The sequence below is a fragment of the Natator depressus genome, chromosome 5 (genome assembly GCF_965152275.1).
Source record: "Natator depressus isolate rNatDep1 chromosome 5, rNatDep2.hap1, whole genome shotgun sequence".
In the NCBI taxonomy this organism is placed as follows: domain Eukaryota; kingdom Metazoa; phylum Chordata; order Testudines; family Cheloniidae; genus Natator; species Natator depressus.
The window spans coordinates 71,755,271-71,771,851 of record NC_134238.1 but is presented as its reverse complement, the minus strand read 5'-3'; positions in this window follow the sequence as shown (position 1 = coordinate 71,771,851).

Here is a 16,581-nt window from a genome sequence, read left to right as displayed (position 1 = left end):
AATAACTTACCTTGTCAAAAAAGTCACTTCTTGGATTTTCTTGCTGCTGTGCTGTTGAGAATAATGAGGGTAATGAATAGGTAATTAATCAAGTAGTTAAAAATGAAGACAAATAATCTGTTCTTCTAAAGCCAGCTAACTTCAGAAGGGATTGCAAATGCTGTCCTGTGAAGATCAGGAGAGCTTGATAAGTTACTAAAAATGATCAAGCTTCCTACATTTTGTCATTGATTTATAAAAGATTCCTTAAAAGGTTTAACCCTCACCCAGACATGTCCGGGAGTAAGAAGAAGAATACATAAATGACTCTTTGTATTTTGGATGAGGTGGAACTTCCATGAACTGCTCTTGAAACTGCTCTGTGAGAAGTTTTGTGCATACAGCAAAACTGGCAAATTTCACTTTTTGGTTGATTTTTACCAAAATGGTGTAAAACCACTTTTTTTTTTCTGGTGCCTTTTTCATAACAAGCAAATGGAAATTTTAAATCTCCAAAACCATTTTTTCTTTTTTCTAAAGAATGTCGAAATTCCTCAGCTGACTACAAAATGAACACTAAGGTCCCATCTATACTGCAACTAGCACCGAATTAAGAGACTAGTTACTAAAGGTTATCCCCCAATTCTGTTACAACAAATGTATCATTTTTAGTGAGGATAAGGCCATAACCATGTTCTAACATGGCTTTTTAACCCAGTGACAGAGTTTGGTTAGGTTTAATCCGCACTACAGATTTTAATTGTGTTTGTAAATGGGTCAGAGGACAAAACCATGTTGTAACCAGGGCCCCCAACTTGGTTATAATTACGTGGACATATCCACTGGGCCTATTCCAAGGTCCAGTGAAGTCAATGGGCTCAGCCTAATTGACATCAATGGACTGTGGCCTAAAGTCACTAAATGGTTGAGCTACAGGGAGGAGGGAAGAAATGGGAAATTTTCACAGGAAACATTTGAATAAATGTCATGGCCTTTGTAAAAGAGAAACTTGCCTTTTTTTCTCCTGGCTTTATTTACACCAGAATTGTTAGCTGTACCATGATACCCACACCCCATTGCTGTTATTATTTTAGGAGGCATAAATGTCTGCAGACACACAGGCAATATTTGTCTGAAAGTCTGGGTGTTTTCTCTCAGCCAGGATGCAAAGGAGACACAGTGTTACAACTTAAAGCCTGACAGCCACCACGTTACTGGCTGAATAGAAAAGTGGAAAGCTCTATTTTTTACATGGGCACTAATCTGCTGCAAGTTGGTTCTCCTGTAGCTAACACATGATGCAATAAACATTAACAACCTTTTGCTTTCCCCAAAATTGTTCTGTGTGAGTTACACAATTGGTCATTATGTTATGTTGGATCATATTAAAGAAGTTCTGTATTAAAATCACAAATGAGTGTGATTCCCCATAGTTTAAATTCCAGGGTATTACTAATTAAGAGGTCTCTCGGTCTCCTTCTCTGTGTGAAACTTGCAAGCTGCTAATTGTGTTAGTACATCCTAAGACAGTCTGTTCTCAAAGCAATATTTTGTAACAACAACTACTCACACAGAGAGAGACTCAAAGCAATACTTTGTAACAACAGAAACAGCACCCAGAGACTCCCCGCCCTTTTGTTGTATTCATCTCGCTTTGTTAACAATTGTGGTTGCTGAGCTCTGTAACTTTATCCTCACACACAATTCTTTCAAATTTGGTGACCGTCTATACCTCCAGACCAGTGGCACCGCTATGGGCACCTGCATGACCCCCCAATATGCCAATATTTTTATGGCTGACCTGGAACAACACTTCCTCAGCTCTTGTCCACTCATGCCCCTTCTCTACCTACGCTACATTGATGACATCTTCATCATCTGGACCCATGGGAAGGAAACCCTGGAAGAATTCCACCACGATTTCAACAGCTTCCACCCCACCATCAACCTCAGCCTGGACCAATCTACACTGGAGGTCCACTTCCTAGACATCACGGTGCAAATAAGTGACAGTCACATTAACACCACCCTATACCGAAAACCTACCGACTGCTATGCCTACCTTCATGCCTCCAGCTTCCACCCTGGACACACCACACGATCCATTGTCTACAGCCAAGCGCTGAGGTACAACCGCATTTGCTCCAACCCCTCAGACAGAGACCAACACCTACAAGATCTTCACCAAGCATTCTCAAAACTATGATACCCACATGAGGAAAAAAGGAAACAGATCAACAGAGCCAGACGTGTACCCAGAAGCCTCCTGCTGCAAGACATGCCCAAGAAAGAAACCAACAGAACTCCACTGGCCATCACATACAGTCCTCAGCTAAAACCTTTCCAATGCATCATCACTGATCTACAACCCATCCTGGACAACAATCCCTCACTTTCACAGGCCTTGGGAGGCAGGCCAGTCCTCGCCCACAGACAACCTGCCAACCTGAAGCATATTCTCACCAGCAACTACACACCACACCATAGTAACTCTAACTCAGGAACCAATCCATGCAACAAACCTCGATGCCAACTCTGCCTACATATCTACACCAGAGACACCATCACAGGACCTAACCAGATCAGCCACACCATCACTGGTTCATTCACCTGCACGTTCACCAATGTAATATACACCATCATGTGCCAGCAATGCCCCTCTGCTATGTACATCAGCCAACTGGACAGTCCCTAAGTAAAAGGATAAATGGACACAAATCAGGTATTAGGAATGGCAATATACAAAAACCTGTAGGAGAACACTTCAATCTCACTGGACGCACAAAAGCAGATTTAAAGGTAGCCATCCTGCAGCAAAAAAACTTCAGGACCAGACTTCAAAGAGAAACTGCTGAGCTTCAGTTCATTTGCAAATTTGACACTATCAGCTCAGGATTAAACAAAGACTGTGACTGGCTAGCCAACTACAAAAGCATTTTCTCCTCCCTTGGTGTTCACACCTCAACTGCTAGAAGAGGGCCTCATCCTCCCTGATTGAACTAACCTCATTATCCCTAGCCTGATTCTTGCTTGCATATTTATACCTGCCTCTGGAAATTTCCACTACATGCATCCGACGAAGTGGGTATTCACCCACGAAAGCTCATGCTCCAATACGTCTGTTAGTCTATAAGGTGCCACAGGACTCTTTGCCGCATTTACAGATCCAGACTAACACGGCTACCCCTCTGAAGAATTGTGATTAAAATAGAGAGAGAGGATGTAAGTGGATGGATGCTTGGTGTGGATAATAACTGAATGATCAGGGAGGTGCCAGCCTAATAATCCAGTGTCCATTGGCCAAAGAAGGCATCAAGTGGAAACAACCAGAGGACCCCCGGAGGGCAGACTGGAATCCACCCTACAGCCTCAAGGATGGGAGAACCAAAGAACAAGATACATCTGGCAGCACGGAGCCGTCAGGAATGTGCTATCTGCTGATTGATTCAACAACAGCATGATGAAGCAATTCCCATAGACTGGCATAAGAATACATTCCTATGAAAATGGACTCTAGAAACTGAGAACTTTGGGGTCTGATTCTGCAAACCAACTTCCAGGAGCATCAGATGAGCATCTGACAAGGCCCTGCTCCCTCCTCATGTCCAGGCCACCTGGCCAGTGGCTTGGCATGAGCAACTCTAAGGGTGGTAACTATGATAATAACCTAGCAGAACCTGTGTGTGTGTGTGTGTGTGTATGAATGAATGTGAATAAATATCAAATTGAATGGAATGTTATAGCTATAACTAACTGCTCACTATGATTCTTTCTGTATTCACAATAAATGTGGCATTTTGCCTTTTCCCCTTTAATAAGATCCTGCTGGTTTTTATTTTATTGGTATAACGCTTAGAGGCTGCTTCCACGATGCAGAAGATAGTATTGCTTTAACACCATATTCAAAACATCACCGTAGGGTTAAACCCACACCATTAAAGGGATAAATGCTTCTGTGGAGATTTGTAACTAAAGTCTAATATACCCCACTATATCATCTAAACCAGATAATTCAGCTGACTATTCTATGTCCAGAACCTGGAGACATTAGAAATACTGTGATTGCTACCCTTTAATGCACAAAAAATAAGAACCACATCCTAAATGTTGCACGTTTGGTGCCAAAGACAATACTATCCTTTAAAAGCAGGGAGAAAAGAGAGTATGTTTTGAGTCTGAATGATATTTCAGATCACCTATCTCATTTGCAAGCATCCAGCACACCATATTTCTAGCTCCACTTTCCTACACCTCAGATTAAAAAGAGAAAAGTTAAAGCTTATTGTCATGCCATTCTCCCTTATGGTTGAGCAATTAGGGATGGCTGAAAGTTGATAGGCGAATAACTTATCGGGCACCTATTCACTTCTTGTCACTGACTTGAATCGCTGGTAGTGATTAACTTTGATTGTATTATTTGCCATCCTCCATACAAAAGCTTTCTGGGAGAGATCCAAACAAGTAGGACAAGGCAAAGTTTGAGAAAGTTATTTAAATTCATACTCTGTGTTAGGTTCCAGCCCTTTCTGAGCGGGGCTTTCACTGAAGTCAATGGGAGTTGTGTGTGTGTTTCATAAATGCAGGATCAGACCCTTGAAAGAGGCCAAAAATAATATGTTCCCACCAAGTCTAAATAAAGTTCAGGGGTTCTCCACATGGGAGCAGGTGTCCGCCCAAATGGATATTTTTGAAGAATCCAGGTCTGTCTCCTCATGACAATAAATGCCTTCCTATACTGTAGCAGCTGTGGTCCATAGCATAGTTAAAACAAAATCCTAAACCCTTGAAAAGAAACCTCCATAGCCGCCTTCATATTCTGCAAACCTTTCTTTTTTTTTCTTTTGAAGGAAAGGGGTTATGCAGTAAGTACTCATGATACTTTGTGTGTTTTCCTTTTCACAATCTGTGGTGGGGTTCTGTCCTACCCCAGTCTGGAGGGGGTTAATGAGTTCATCCAGGCACATGCAGCTCCAACCCAGTGCACCTGTGAGGCCCGCTGCACCTGGAGAAGAGCAGCTCCTTAAAAGGGAGAATCCAAGCACTGTGAAGAATTACACTCTGAAAGAAGCGGAGCTAGAGCTCACCGAACACCCAGGGTGAGGACTGCTGGCGAGGAGGGCTGCTGCAGCAAACTCTCTCTGGTGCCTGGACCTTCTGGGTGAGTAGAGAAATATTTACCTTATTTTTTCTTCTTTTTCTTTTCCTTAGAGCCTAGGAAGCTCAGCCTGGGCCCCTCAGACTGATGGGCAGTTAGAAACCTAGCTCTAGCTTGGAGACTGCTCACCTAGTTGCCTTGCAAAGAGTGGGGTGAACCCAGATTGTGTGTAGGCTGTAGGACTGTTCAATTTTGCCTTTTTGGTTTAGACTACTGTTAACCCCTAGCAGGGGGTGTAGCTGGAGGGATATAGCCCCTCCTCAGATCAACTCTACAGCAAGCCCTGCTGTAAGAGAAAGCACTGGGGGACAATGGAAGTAACCATATGCTGCCCCAAGGGGATGCTCTAGCGGCAAAGCTTATGACACAATCATATTGTGGAACCACAGTCCCTATCAAGTCAAACTCACTAGCTTTAGGAATACTGAGTGGGGGCTCTTGATACTTCAGTCGCTGTTTTGAAATCCTATTGCAGAGGTCTCCAGTTGTTCTTTCTATCAAAGCACTCAGAGTTATCAGACTTGTTCCTCTGACTTCCCTACCTCTTCTGTTGATACCTTACTTCTCCTTCCATGTGGTGGCTCTGGTGCCAAACCAATTTTTAAGCCTGTTGCTGAATTTTGATCTACCAGGGTATTGCTTGTTGCAGTTAATATAGTCTGGTTTGGTTTTGGTTTTGTTTTTTGCAGGGGAGGGAGATTATGTGAAATCGCTGGTGATTTCCATAAAAGACTTTTTTTTTTTTTGGTCAGCTTTGGGTAAAGTAATCTTTAGTTGAAAAGTCACGCCTCTAGCATTTTGCTGATGGCCTACTGCCCACATAGCAGCCCAAACATGAAAATTGGCTAGTAGTGGCCTGCAACTGGGATGGTGAGAAGAAACTCTCTGACTTTTAATATCAATAAGTTTTATACTTAGTTTTACTAGGCTGCAGTCATTAAACATTACTGCTGGAAACCCAGAAGTCCTATTATTAACAGATCTAGGTGAGGTTTAGTTAGAGCCTCAAAACATAGCTTGTGAGATTATTGGAAAAATGATGAATGACTTCTACCCAGAAGCACCCAGCCACTCATTCTATGAAGTTATTCTTTCAGTACAGATGACTTAATCTCCTAGTAAAATACTGTAAAGCTGGAAATAGCTGCTGTAAATTAATTTTCAGTGCATTTGCTTATTTGAAAAATCACCAACAAATAACTTACAGCAACTCTTTCTAGGAAAAAGAGAGTCCCAGTGTTTGCCAGCAGACAGTAGCTAGGAGTGTGAGACTAATGTAGGCTACAAGCCACAGCCCAGCTCCTGGGCCAAGTAGCTGTATACAGAGTGGGCAGACAGGTGGGACTGGAGATGGGAATAGTTCATCAGGAAGGGTGAGGGAATGAAAGGATCGTCCTAAATGCAGATTCCCCAGCTATGACCCTCCTAGGGCTTGTCCATGTCCTGGCCTTGGGGACTGCTGCACAGATAGGTCATGTGGCACAGGGCTCTGCTATATGGGGTCATGCACTGGGGTGCAGCTGCCCCATCGTACTGAGCCCTCCCCCAGCACAGCAGAACCATACCCATTCCACTGCCTAAGAAGTCTCCATGGCCAGCGGTTGGGGTTGGATTTGCTTCTTACTGTGAACCTGTAGCCAGTGTCTCTGGTGTAAAACCAAGCACTGTCTGTGGACTGCTGTACAGCATAGTGTCTCTTTATGTTAATGAAAAATGGTAACTTTTATAAAGTTTTGTAAAGTTGAATACTGGTTATAGACCAGAATGCCCATAAGCAAATCTGGTTAGATGACAGGTCATACAAAACCATGTAACAAAATAAAAATTCTTATGTTCCTTCGCAATATGCCATGATCTCAGATAACCACAATTAGAAGAGATGGGCCTTCATTTTTCTTGTCCCAAGTAGGACACAAATTCAAAATATGCAGCTATAATCAATATAATGAACCATTAAAAGTCACTTTCTAAGGTACTTCTGGTTGCAGATGTATATGTAAAGGAAACACTTTTTGGAACAACATAACTTCTAGACAAGATTATATCAATTATCTACTGTAAAGGAAGACTGTTTAGAACCTCCAGTGAGAAAGGAAAATGTAACATATTTTGAAGACTAAAGGCAACAAATATCTGCACTCTTTAAAACTGAGGGATCTAAAGAACTGTTTTCTGCTTCAGATTCATGATAGACGACATCTTAAAGTCCCCAAACCTTTTGGCCTCATGAAGTAAATAAAAGGCCCTATCCCCAGCTTGAAGTTGGGGGTCCGCACTTGAGACACCAAGCACCCGCAGTTTCCAGTGACCCCAAGTGAAATACTGGGAACGTGGTTAGGGTTGCCAGGCATCTGGTTTTCAACCAGAACGCCCAGTTGAAAAGGACCCTGGTGGCTCTGGTTGGCATTGCCCACCGGGCCGTTAAAAGTCCATTTGATGGTGTGGCGGGGGCCCAGGGATAAGGCAGGGTCCCTGCCTGCCCTAGATCCATGTGGCTCCCGGGAAGCGGCCGCCAGGTCCCAGAAGCCCTATGACACGTTGGCAGCCAGGAAGGTTCTGTGCACTGCCCATGCCCCACAGGTTGGCTACGCAGCTCCCACTGGCATGGAATTGCAACCAATGGGAGCTACGGGAGCAGTGCCTGCCAGCACAAGGGCAGCATGCAGAGCCTCCCTGGCTGCCCATGTGTCTAGGGGCTGCAGGGACCTGGTGGCTGCTTCCCAGGAGCCGCGGTAAGTGCTGCTGGGACCCCGCACTCCGAACCCTCTCCTGCATCCCTGCCCCAGCCTGGCCTCCCCTTCTGCACCCAAACTCCCTCCCAGAGCCCGCACCCACCCCAACACCCTGCCCCAGCCCCCTCCTGCACTTGAAACCCCTCATCCCTGGCCCCACCCCAGAGCCCCCCCCCCCCCCCGGGCTCCAGCTCAGAGCCCTCTCCTGAACCCCTCATTTCTGGCCCCACCTGGAGCCCCAGCTTGTACCACCCCATCCCAGCCTGGAGCCCTCTCCTGGAGCCCTCTCCTGCACCCCAATCCCCTCATCCCTGGTCCTACCCCATAGCCTGCAACCCCAGCCAGAGCCTGCACCCCAACTCCTGCCCTAAGTGAGTGATGGTGGGGGAGAGGGAGGGATGGAGTGAGTGGGGTGGGACCTCAGGGAAGTGGCAGGGCAGGGGTGTTCGGTTTTGTGTGATTAGAAAGTTGGCAACCTTAAACATGGTACTTCTAAAAAGCAGGCCCAAAGGGTTTAAAGTGGATGCCCAAAAATGAAAGCACCCACAATCAGAGGCCACTTTTGAAAATTCTGGCCTGTCTTTTCAAAGCACTGTAATTAGCATCCAGTCTCCTGACACCTGTCTCTGTGTTCTAACCACAAGTTGCCTCTCACTTCAGGTTTCTTGCATCTGCTCAGGACAGGTTGGGAAACAGAGGGATTATGCATTCCCATAAAGACTTTTTTTTTTAAAATGTGTGTCAGAAGTTTGTCATTGAAATGAGCAATAGTCTCTCAGAACTCCAGGGAAGGTGGAACACTGACCACAGTCCTGGTAATACCCTCTCCAGTTGGGGCTGCCCCAGTAATTCAAAACCCACTCTTTCCTATGAAAAATGGCCAAATGATCAAAGTTAATTCCCAGAATAGTTTAAAAAAGCTCTTAAACCCTACAGCTAGGGGTGGCCCCTTCTGAAGCCCTTAGAGATTTTTAGGCTGAAACTTGTTTTGCACAGTTTGAGATATTTCTCAATGATTAAGGTTCCCTTTGAAGTTTTCTATCTTTCATAGTCCTTTGTTTGCGATCCTGGCAGGAAGATGCACAATGAGGTGTGTGTGGGTTTGTTGTTGTTGCCAGTCTGGATGTGGCTCTGTCCATTGAACCTTCAGGTCTCTTGTATGGTTTCAGTTGAGCCCTCTGAAAATTGGAAATGTGTTTTGCTTATAGACTAAGCCCAGTAAAGTGCACTCGAATGCTATCAGTGCAATTTTTCTACTCAATGTGGTGTTCGGCTGCACCAGTGATGAGATGTAGAATTGTGGCATCCATACAATCTAGCGGTGTGTGGTTGTGTGGGTTTTTTTTTTTAATACTTGATATAGAAACCCATTATCTAGAGCTTTTTTAAAAAAAAAAAAGTTAAAGTTGCTCCTCCAGTGTCAATGATCTGGGGGAGGGGAGGGTGAGTGGGGTAGGCAACAGATTAATCGGCTTCTCACTAGCTCCCCTTGAATTCATGGTCTGTTCCAGCCATGACTTTAGGATAATTCTTCTTTTTAGGGGGTATATCTGTGCATTCCAGAATGAGAATCAGTCCTCCCACTTCTTCAGCCCCTTGCTGTTGGTTTGGGTGCTGATAATGCCACATTGGAAGCTATTTACAGTTTTGGAGTCACACTGCCGACAGGGGATGGATCACTTGAGGATTACCTGTTCTGTTCATTTCCCTCTGGGGCACCTGGCATTGGCCACTGTCAGAAGACGGGATACTGAGCTAGATGGACCTTTGGTCTGACCCAGTATGGCCGTTCTTTTGTTATCACGGTACATTCTGCTTCTAAATATCTTCCCTTGGAATATATGCTGTGTGCCAAGATAGTTGCCAAGAACCACCACCATTTGTACAAGTTATAGGAAAACTTACACAATTCCCTTCCTCTCCTCTGTGTGTCAACAAATTTGCAGCAATTCTGTTGGCAAGAATTTTGAACTACTACTTCATATCCTCTTCACTGAATTTGTCTCATTTAAAAGGTGTAGTTAGGTTACAGGCCACTTGCTAGTTATTTTCCTCCTTCTCCTTTGAATTTGGTCTCTGATATTGTTTGTGTGTGTGCATGTGTGTGTTTGCTGTTTTAACAAAAAGTCCCCAAAAACAATTCGCTTTGCCCTAGCACCTGCCCCCAGCAGGATTCTTCTGTGAATTTTTCCCTTCCACTCTTCCTTGATACTACCAGTAGATGGCAATCATGGACTGGACAATAAGCAGTGAAGAGCATATCTATGTCCTTCGCTCTCTTTCAGCATGTGGTGTGGTGCAGTGCAGGTTTCCCTGAGTGAGAGAAAAACATGACTAAACCCTGCAAGACAACACACAAATAAAATGTAAAACCCAGACAAGCAGCCTCCAGAGGACAGCTGGGCACTTAGTCCTTGATAGAAATAGTAAATAGCCCCTATTAAGGCTTTTGTCCACAGAGAACACACCACCACCACACAAGGGCAGAGTGATAGAATGTGTGCATTTTTGGGGGGGAAGTATAAATACTCTGTCATTTTCCTAACTACTTGGTAAATGAGTGATTAGATACCTACTTGCTAAAGACAATACACAGATTGATACAGATTTTTTTTTTTTTTAAATTAAAACTCCTTCCACAGCTTGGGTCCAGCAACCAGACTCAGTAAGAAGCCCAGCTCACACCACAGTGGGGGAAAATCTCTCAAAGTATGTCATGGCTTTGTGCTGAGCTATTATCTCTTTAAACAGGTTAGGCACAGGGCTCTGTGATACAGCTATCAAAACAACCGCCCGTGTTTTGTTATGGTTTAAAGTGGTTACTGCAGCATCTCAGTAAGGCAGCCCAACCAGAGAAAATGAGCCTTTTTGTTTGCCACGTTTGGTACTCACACAGATAAGAACAGCTCAAATGTAAAGAGAGCTGGGGCAGTGTAATGGACACAGCGTACAGGAGTGCACTCTGGAAAGTGTTTTCAGTTGGGATTTCCTGAGATCAGAATAAATAAAAACAAGTAACCATGTCTGAAACCCCTCTCGTACATGGGGTTAGATGTCTGACAAAGTGATTTGTGTCTTCAACTGGTGGCCAGTGGAATGACCCAGTCAGTGGAGTGTTTGTCCAGTGGTGCACTCTAGGGACTCTTCTACTTTTTGCGGGGGGAGTGGGTGAGGGGGGAGCTCCCATTGCTATGTTACCACCAATGCAGCTCCAAGCAGAAGTGCTGGTAGCAATACACTAGGCAGGGCTCAGGAGGCTGCTGTTCATGGTGGTTTTTGGTGTGTTGGTTTTATTTTTATATAATATATAGTTTAAATCAGCCAGCATGTCATCCAAACTTTTTGTGACTAGATATGTGACAGTGGTAACCCCCCAGCATCTTATCTAGGCTATTGCTGCTCTGGTAGCAGTGGAATGGGAGATTTCCCTACAGTCTAGTGTACATTCGGTGAGACAATTGTTACAGGGATATTGACTGAATGACACGACGTGTTACGACGCCTGTCTTTGCTGCAGATGCACTGGACTGTTGCAATGTACAACAGAACACAAAGTCAGATTTGTAGGACTTCCATGTTTTTGGAAGTAAAAGCTTGTGACTAGTTGCGTTACTCCTTAGAATACTATCATTTTACACACTACCCAGAAAGAGAACGTGTAGAAAGAGGGCTTGAAAAATAGCTTTGCCCACTTGCCAGTGATGAGTGCAAGTTGCTTGCTGGCAGTGGCAAGAAATTTTTCGATAGAACTGCTTTAGTGCATCCACACCGAGCATGTCGCATAACGGTTGGTGTTGTTTCAATGTATTCCTAAAACATGTATCCCTTTCAGCTCCCTCAGAGTGCCAGGCCCTATGGGGTAACTTCCAAAATGGGACACTGCATTGTGGGATAGTTAGTGGGGCTGCTAGTCATGCTGGAAAAATTCTTATGGCCTGATCCAGCGGTGGATCTGTACCAATGCTTGTGTAGTGACTGCAACAGTTGTGGAGTATGGATGCAAGGGGCTGTACATGTGTTGTAAGAACAAGGAGTTCCAAACAGTGTTTTACAGTAATTCTTCATTTAATGCCTGAACTGGTACCAGAAAGCTCACTTGTAGCATAACCCACTGTTGCGGGGATGAACGGTGTTCACAACATCTGCTTGCACCTTTTGGTCCCTGCAACCGTGCACTTCCCTAGGTGGAACCATATGGTCTGTAGGCAGCAGATCTATCAGGTGAGACAAAAGCCTGAGAGTAAACATGTTCCCAAACCACATATAGTTTGTTCCAATAGTCACAAGATTAAACAACAGTCACAATAAAGTAGTAGATACCAACATTGGACATTAAATAAGTATAATGCTGAAGGGGCAGGGGAAAACGATGTGACATTTTTCTCTTGCTAGAGGCAATATGAAGCCTACTACATAATTTTCATCTGTTGGCTCAAACTGCCCCTTAGCTATCTAAAACAGTTCCCTGGGAATCTTCAGTGCCCACTGGAAAACCCAAATATGGGAGATGGTCATGTGAGTCTAGCAGTTGGGCCCAAAGTGTCCAGCCACTGGGCAAGTATATCTGGGAATTTCCACTTTATTTTCTAAAGACTCATAAGTGAGGATTTCTGTACCCCTTATTGGACAGTAACAAATAACAAGCCACATGTATCCTGCACAATAGAAATGAGGCCAAATTCCTCTGTATGAAGGATTATCTTTATATATCAGCTGTGTAAAGTGGCAAAATCCATACTGAATAACTGCCCACAAAGGCACTCTGTTAAGAGTAGTCCTTAGACAAAAGAAGAAAATCTTTCCTATACTTCAATAATAACTTTGCTACTTAAGGAAAGTAAAACTTCTCTTCTAAAGGAACACCAGGAAACACATGGAAGCCTATGGGACACTCGGGTGTCTCCCTGAGTAAAAGACATTGTAAAGATAAAAGCTGGCACTTTTGAAGGAAACTTAGCAATTTTAGGGCTATTCTTATTTTACCTCCAGATAAACAAAACTTAGATGGGCTGGCGTTTAAATGCCTGACATCCTTAGTCTCTTAAATTGCTTATTCCAAGTAGGTGCAGAAGAAGCATGGCTAATTCTAAGTATTTAAAATCTACTAAATGCGGCTATCAGAACAGTCATCCATCTATCAAAATCCTACTTCAATTATTGCTAAAGATCAGTGGATTATTCCCTGTCTCCAGTATCTATAGAATGCCCATCACTGCAGTATCACAATGCTGTTTTATAGGGAATGGAAAGCAAGGAAAACAAATCTTTCTTAAACTATTGGGGGGGAGGGATAGCTCAGTGGTTTGAGCATTGGCCTGCTAAACCCAGGTTGTGAGTTCAATCCTTGAGGAGGGGGCCATTTAGGGATCTGGGGTAAAAATTGGGGATTAGTCCTGCTTTGAGCAGGGGGTTGGACTAGATGACCTCCTGAGGTCCCTTCCAACTCTGATATTCTGTAATTTCTTCTCTGATTGTATAATGACTTATTATTGTCAACCCTTGCTCAGTTCCTGACTGACTCCCATTTACTGTTCTGGGCTCTACCCACTAAGCTGGGCCCCAGCTCTAACCATTGGGAGTGAAGGGGGGGGCACACCTTTGAGGTAGTGGTTAGAGCCAGACTACCCATGTCCTGGTTAAGGTGACGACCTTTTCAAAATGCTAAAACAGGACACCTGTAGGAGCCTGCCCCCTTTGTGGCCCTGCGCCCAGCTCCTCCTCTTTCCTCCTGGCCAGGCCGGAAGCCAGAGCTGGGCAGTGGTAAGAGCTACTCAGGGAACCCAGACCGCTGTGCAGAGCCCTGGATCCTCCACCTGCCCTGGTCGGGGGGGAGGAGATGGGGTGCCCAAAAGCAGCCCCTGTCCAATGTCCCCACCCCCAGGGGTGTGCCACCCAGGGCAGGTGGAGGGTCCTGGACTCCCCACAGCAGCCCAGGCTCCCTGGGTGGCTCTTACTACTGCCTGACCCTGGCGCCGCGCCTGGCCAGGAGCAGGGCCAGGGCCAGGGGGCGTGGGGGCCAGGGGAGAATAAAACCTAGTTCTTGACCTTCATCTGACTGCAGTAAACTTTCCACTTACGTTTTATAACATGGTTGGCTAGATTTTTTTTTTTTTTGGTCTGGGTCCCCGTAACATAACGTTCAAATCTAAACATGACAAAAGGGTAAGAATAATGTAGCTTGTTTTAGACCAGTGGCTCTCAAACTTTTGTACTGGTGACCCCTTTCACATAGCAAGCCTCTGAGTGTGACCCCCGCCTTGTAAATCAAAACCACTTTTTAATATTTAACACCATTATAAATGCTGGAGGCAAAGTGGGGTTTGGGGTGGAGGCTGACAGCTCATGACCCCGCATGTAATAACCTTGTGACCCCCTGAGGGGTCCTGACCCCCAGTTTGAGAACCTCTGTTTTAGACAATAAACCTCCAAGGCCTCTTCCTAGCCACGTCTTAGATTGTCTAGTTCATCTGTAAAGTGCTTCACCTGATGGGATTTTCCCTTGAACTTGTATGTTCATTGTTACACACCGGCATGTTAATCCTCTCTGACTTTACTGGACTGAATACGTATTTTCCATTTATTATGTACAATGCTTTAGCCTTTACCTTCACTTCTAAATACAGCTTGAACCTTTCCAAAAGTTCATGTTTGAGAGTCATGATTTTCTGCATCTTTTATTTACCCCAAAGAAATAAATGTCTTGACAGCTTTTTCCTGTGCTCTTTGGTAAGCTGCCTCGGCCAATAGAATAATCATATATACTTTAATATTGTATCTCTTTGATTTATGGTTAATATAAGCTTGTTCTTGATAAAACCCTCTATTCCTTATGTATTAAATGAAAACAATGAGCAGATAGGGTCATATTTTTAGCCGTACCAAAGCAGTATTTGATATAGTTGAGGAGAGGTGCACGTATTTAATAATAATAAAAAAATCAACCAGCTCAGAGGATCAGGGAGATTTGATAATCCCTTTGGAAGTACAGCATATAGCATGTATCTAGTAGGTGATAATTACTGCATTCCAGTGGGATTAGTGCAATGGTAGCCCGTTATAGCAGAGTGAAACTTCACTATGGCAATGAATCAATGGGAACTAAATATGTGCTGAGGTGACCTGCTGAATAGGAACAGATTTAGGTCTGGTCTAAACTAGGAAATTAGGTTGGTATAACTATGTCCCTCAGGGATTTGACAAATCCACCCTCCTGAACAACGCAGTTAAGCCGATCTCACCCCTGGTGTAGACTGTGCTAGGTTGACCAGAGAATTCTCTGGTCAACCCAACTATTGCCGCTGAGGTGGATTACCTATGCTGATGGGAGAAGTCCTCCCCTCATTGTAGGTAATGTCTTCACTGATGCACTACAGCTGTACCACTGCAGCATTTTAAGTGTAGATGAGCCCTTAACATGTGCTTGAAAGCTTTGCTGAATAGAGATACACGACTGAATTGGCCTATAATAATTACAGTTTTTGTGTCCACTGTAGAATTTATTCCCAAGAGACACAAACTAAAATCTCTAACAGATAGAGCAGTGATTCTCAACATTTCAAGACTAGTGTACCCCCTTCAGGAGTCTCAAGACCAAGCCCCACCTCCTGGGGCTGAAGCATGTAATTTTAGCTTCGCGGGGCTCCCTGTGGCACAGAGCCTGAGGCAATTGCCCTGCTTGCCACACCCGATTGCCAGCCCTGCACTCCATCTCCACTAAACCTGTCCCGTGACCAGGGCTTAAATTCAGCCAGAGCTGTCTGGAGCAGAGCTCCAGTGAATATTTCAAACCTGTGGGGCTGAAGCCCTGAGCCCCAGCATGACCCGTGGGACTGAAGCCATGAGCCCTGAATGGGGGAAGTATAGGGGGACTCTGGGAAATACTACATGAAAATTTAAGCCCTTGGGGGCTGTGACACCCAGGTTGAGAAACACTGATCGAGATGAGTAAAGGTACCCCCTGGAAGACCTCTGCATACCCTCAGGTGTATACATACACCTGGTTGAGAACCACTGCTGTAGGGTATCTATAAAATGCATTTATTTAATTGAAAATGCCCTAATTTTCTCTTACTGTCTATAATCTGATCCTGCAAAACAAAATACAAGGTAGTCAAATCCATTTGATAAATTTTATTTCTACTCCCCTATAATTCTGAGTAGCCAGGCAACTTTAGGTACCTTTTTACATGTGTGTGTAAAATATATACACACTTCCTTATTCCCAATTTTAATTCTCTGTATAACTACAGCATCAAAAAGCTGCTTAATCTAAATTATCACAAAGAAGACAAAAGTAATTTATGTTTTAGAACTATCCAATTTATTTTTTTCCTAGAGACTTATTTTTACAACATACAGTCTGGTTCAGATTGCCAGAATACTGCCTTTGGAACATATTCATCTTCATCAGGACAATTACATAACTCAAACTGTACCTAATACTCTAGCATAATAGACGTGAACAGCTGTAACGTCTACTCAGTCACTTCACCAATTAGATTAATAAAGATATAGTACCATCAACAGCCATCACTAACTTCGTTCACTTCCACACCTACAAAAGTCACTGGTAACAACTTCTCCCATATCTTCCTGCACACATTTGCCCATTTGTTGTGGTTGGCAACTCTTATACAATTCAATTTTTGGTACAATGGTGTATTCATTCTCTTCCCCCCCCCCCCCCAAAAAAAACAAAAAAAACAAAAAAAACTA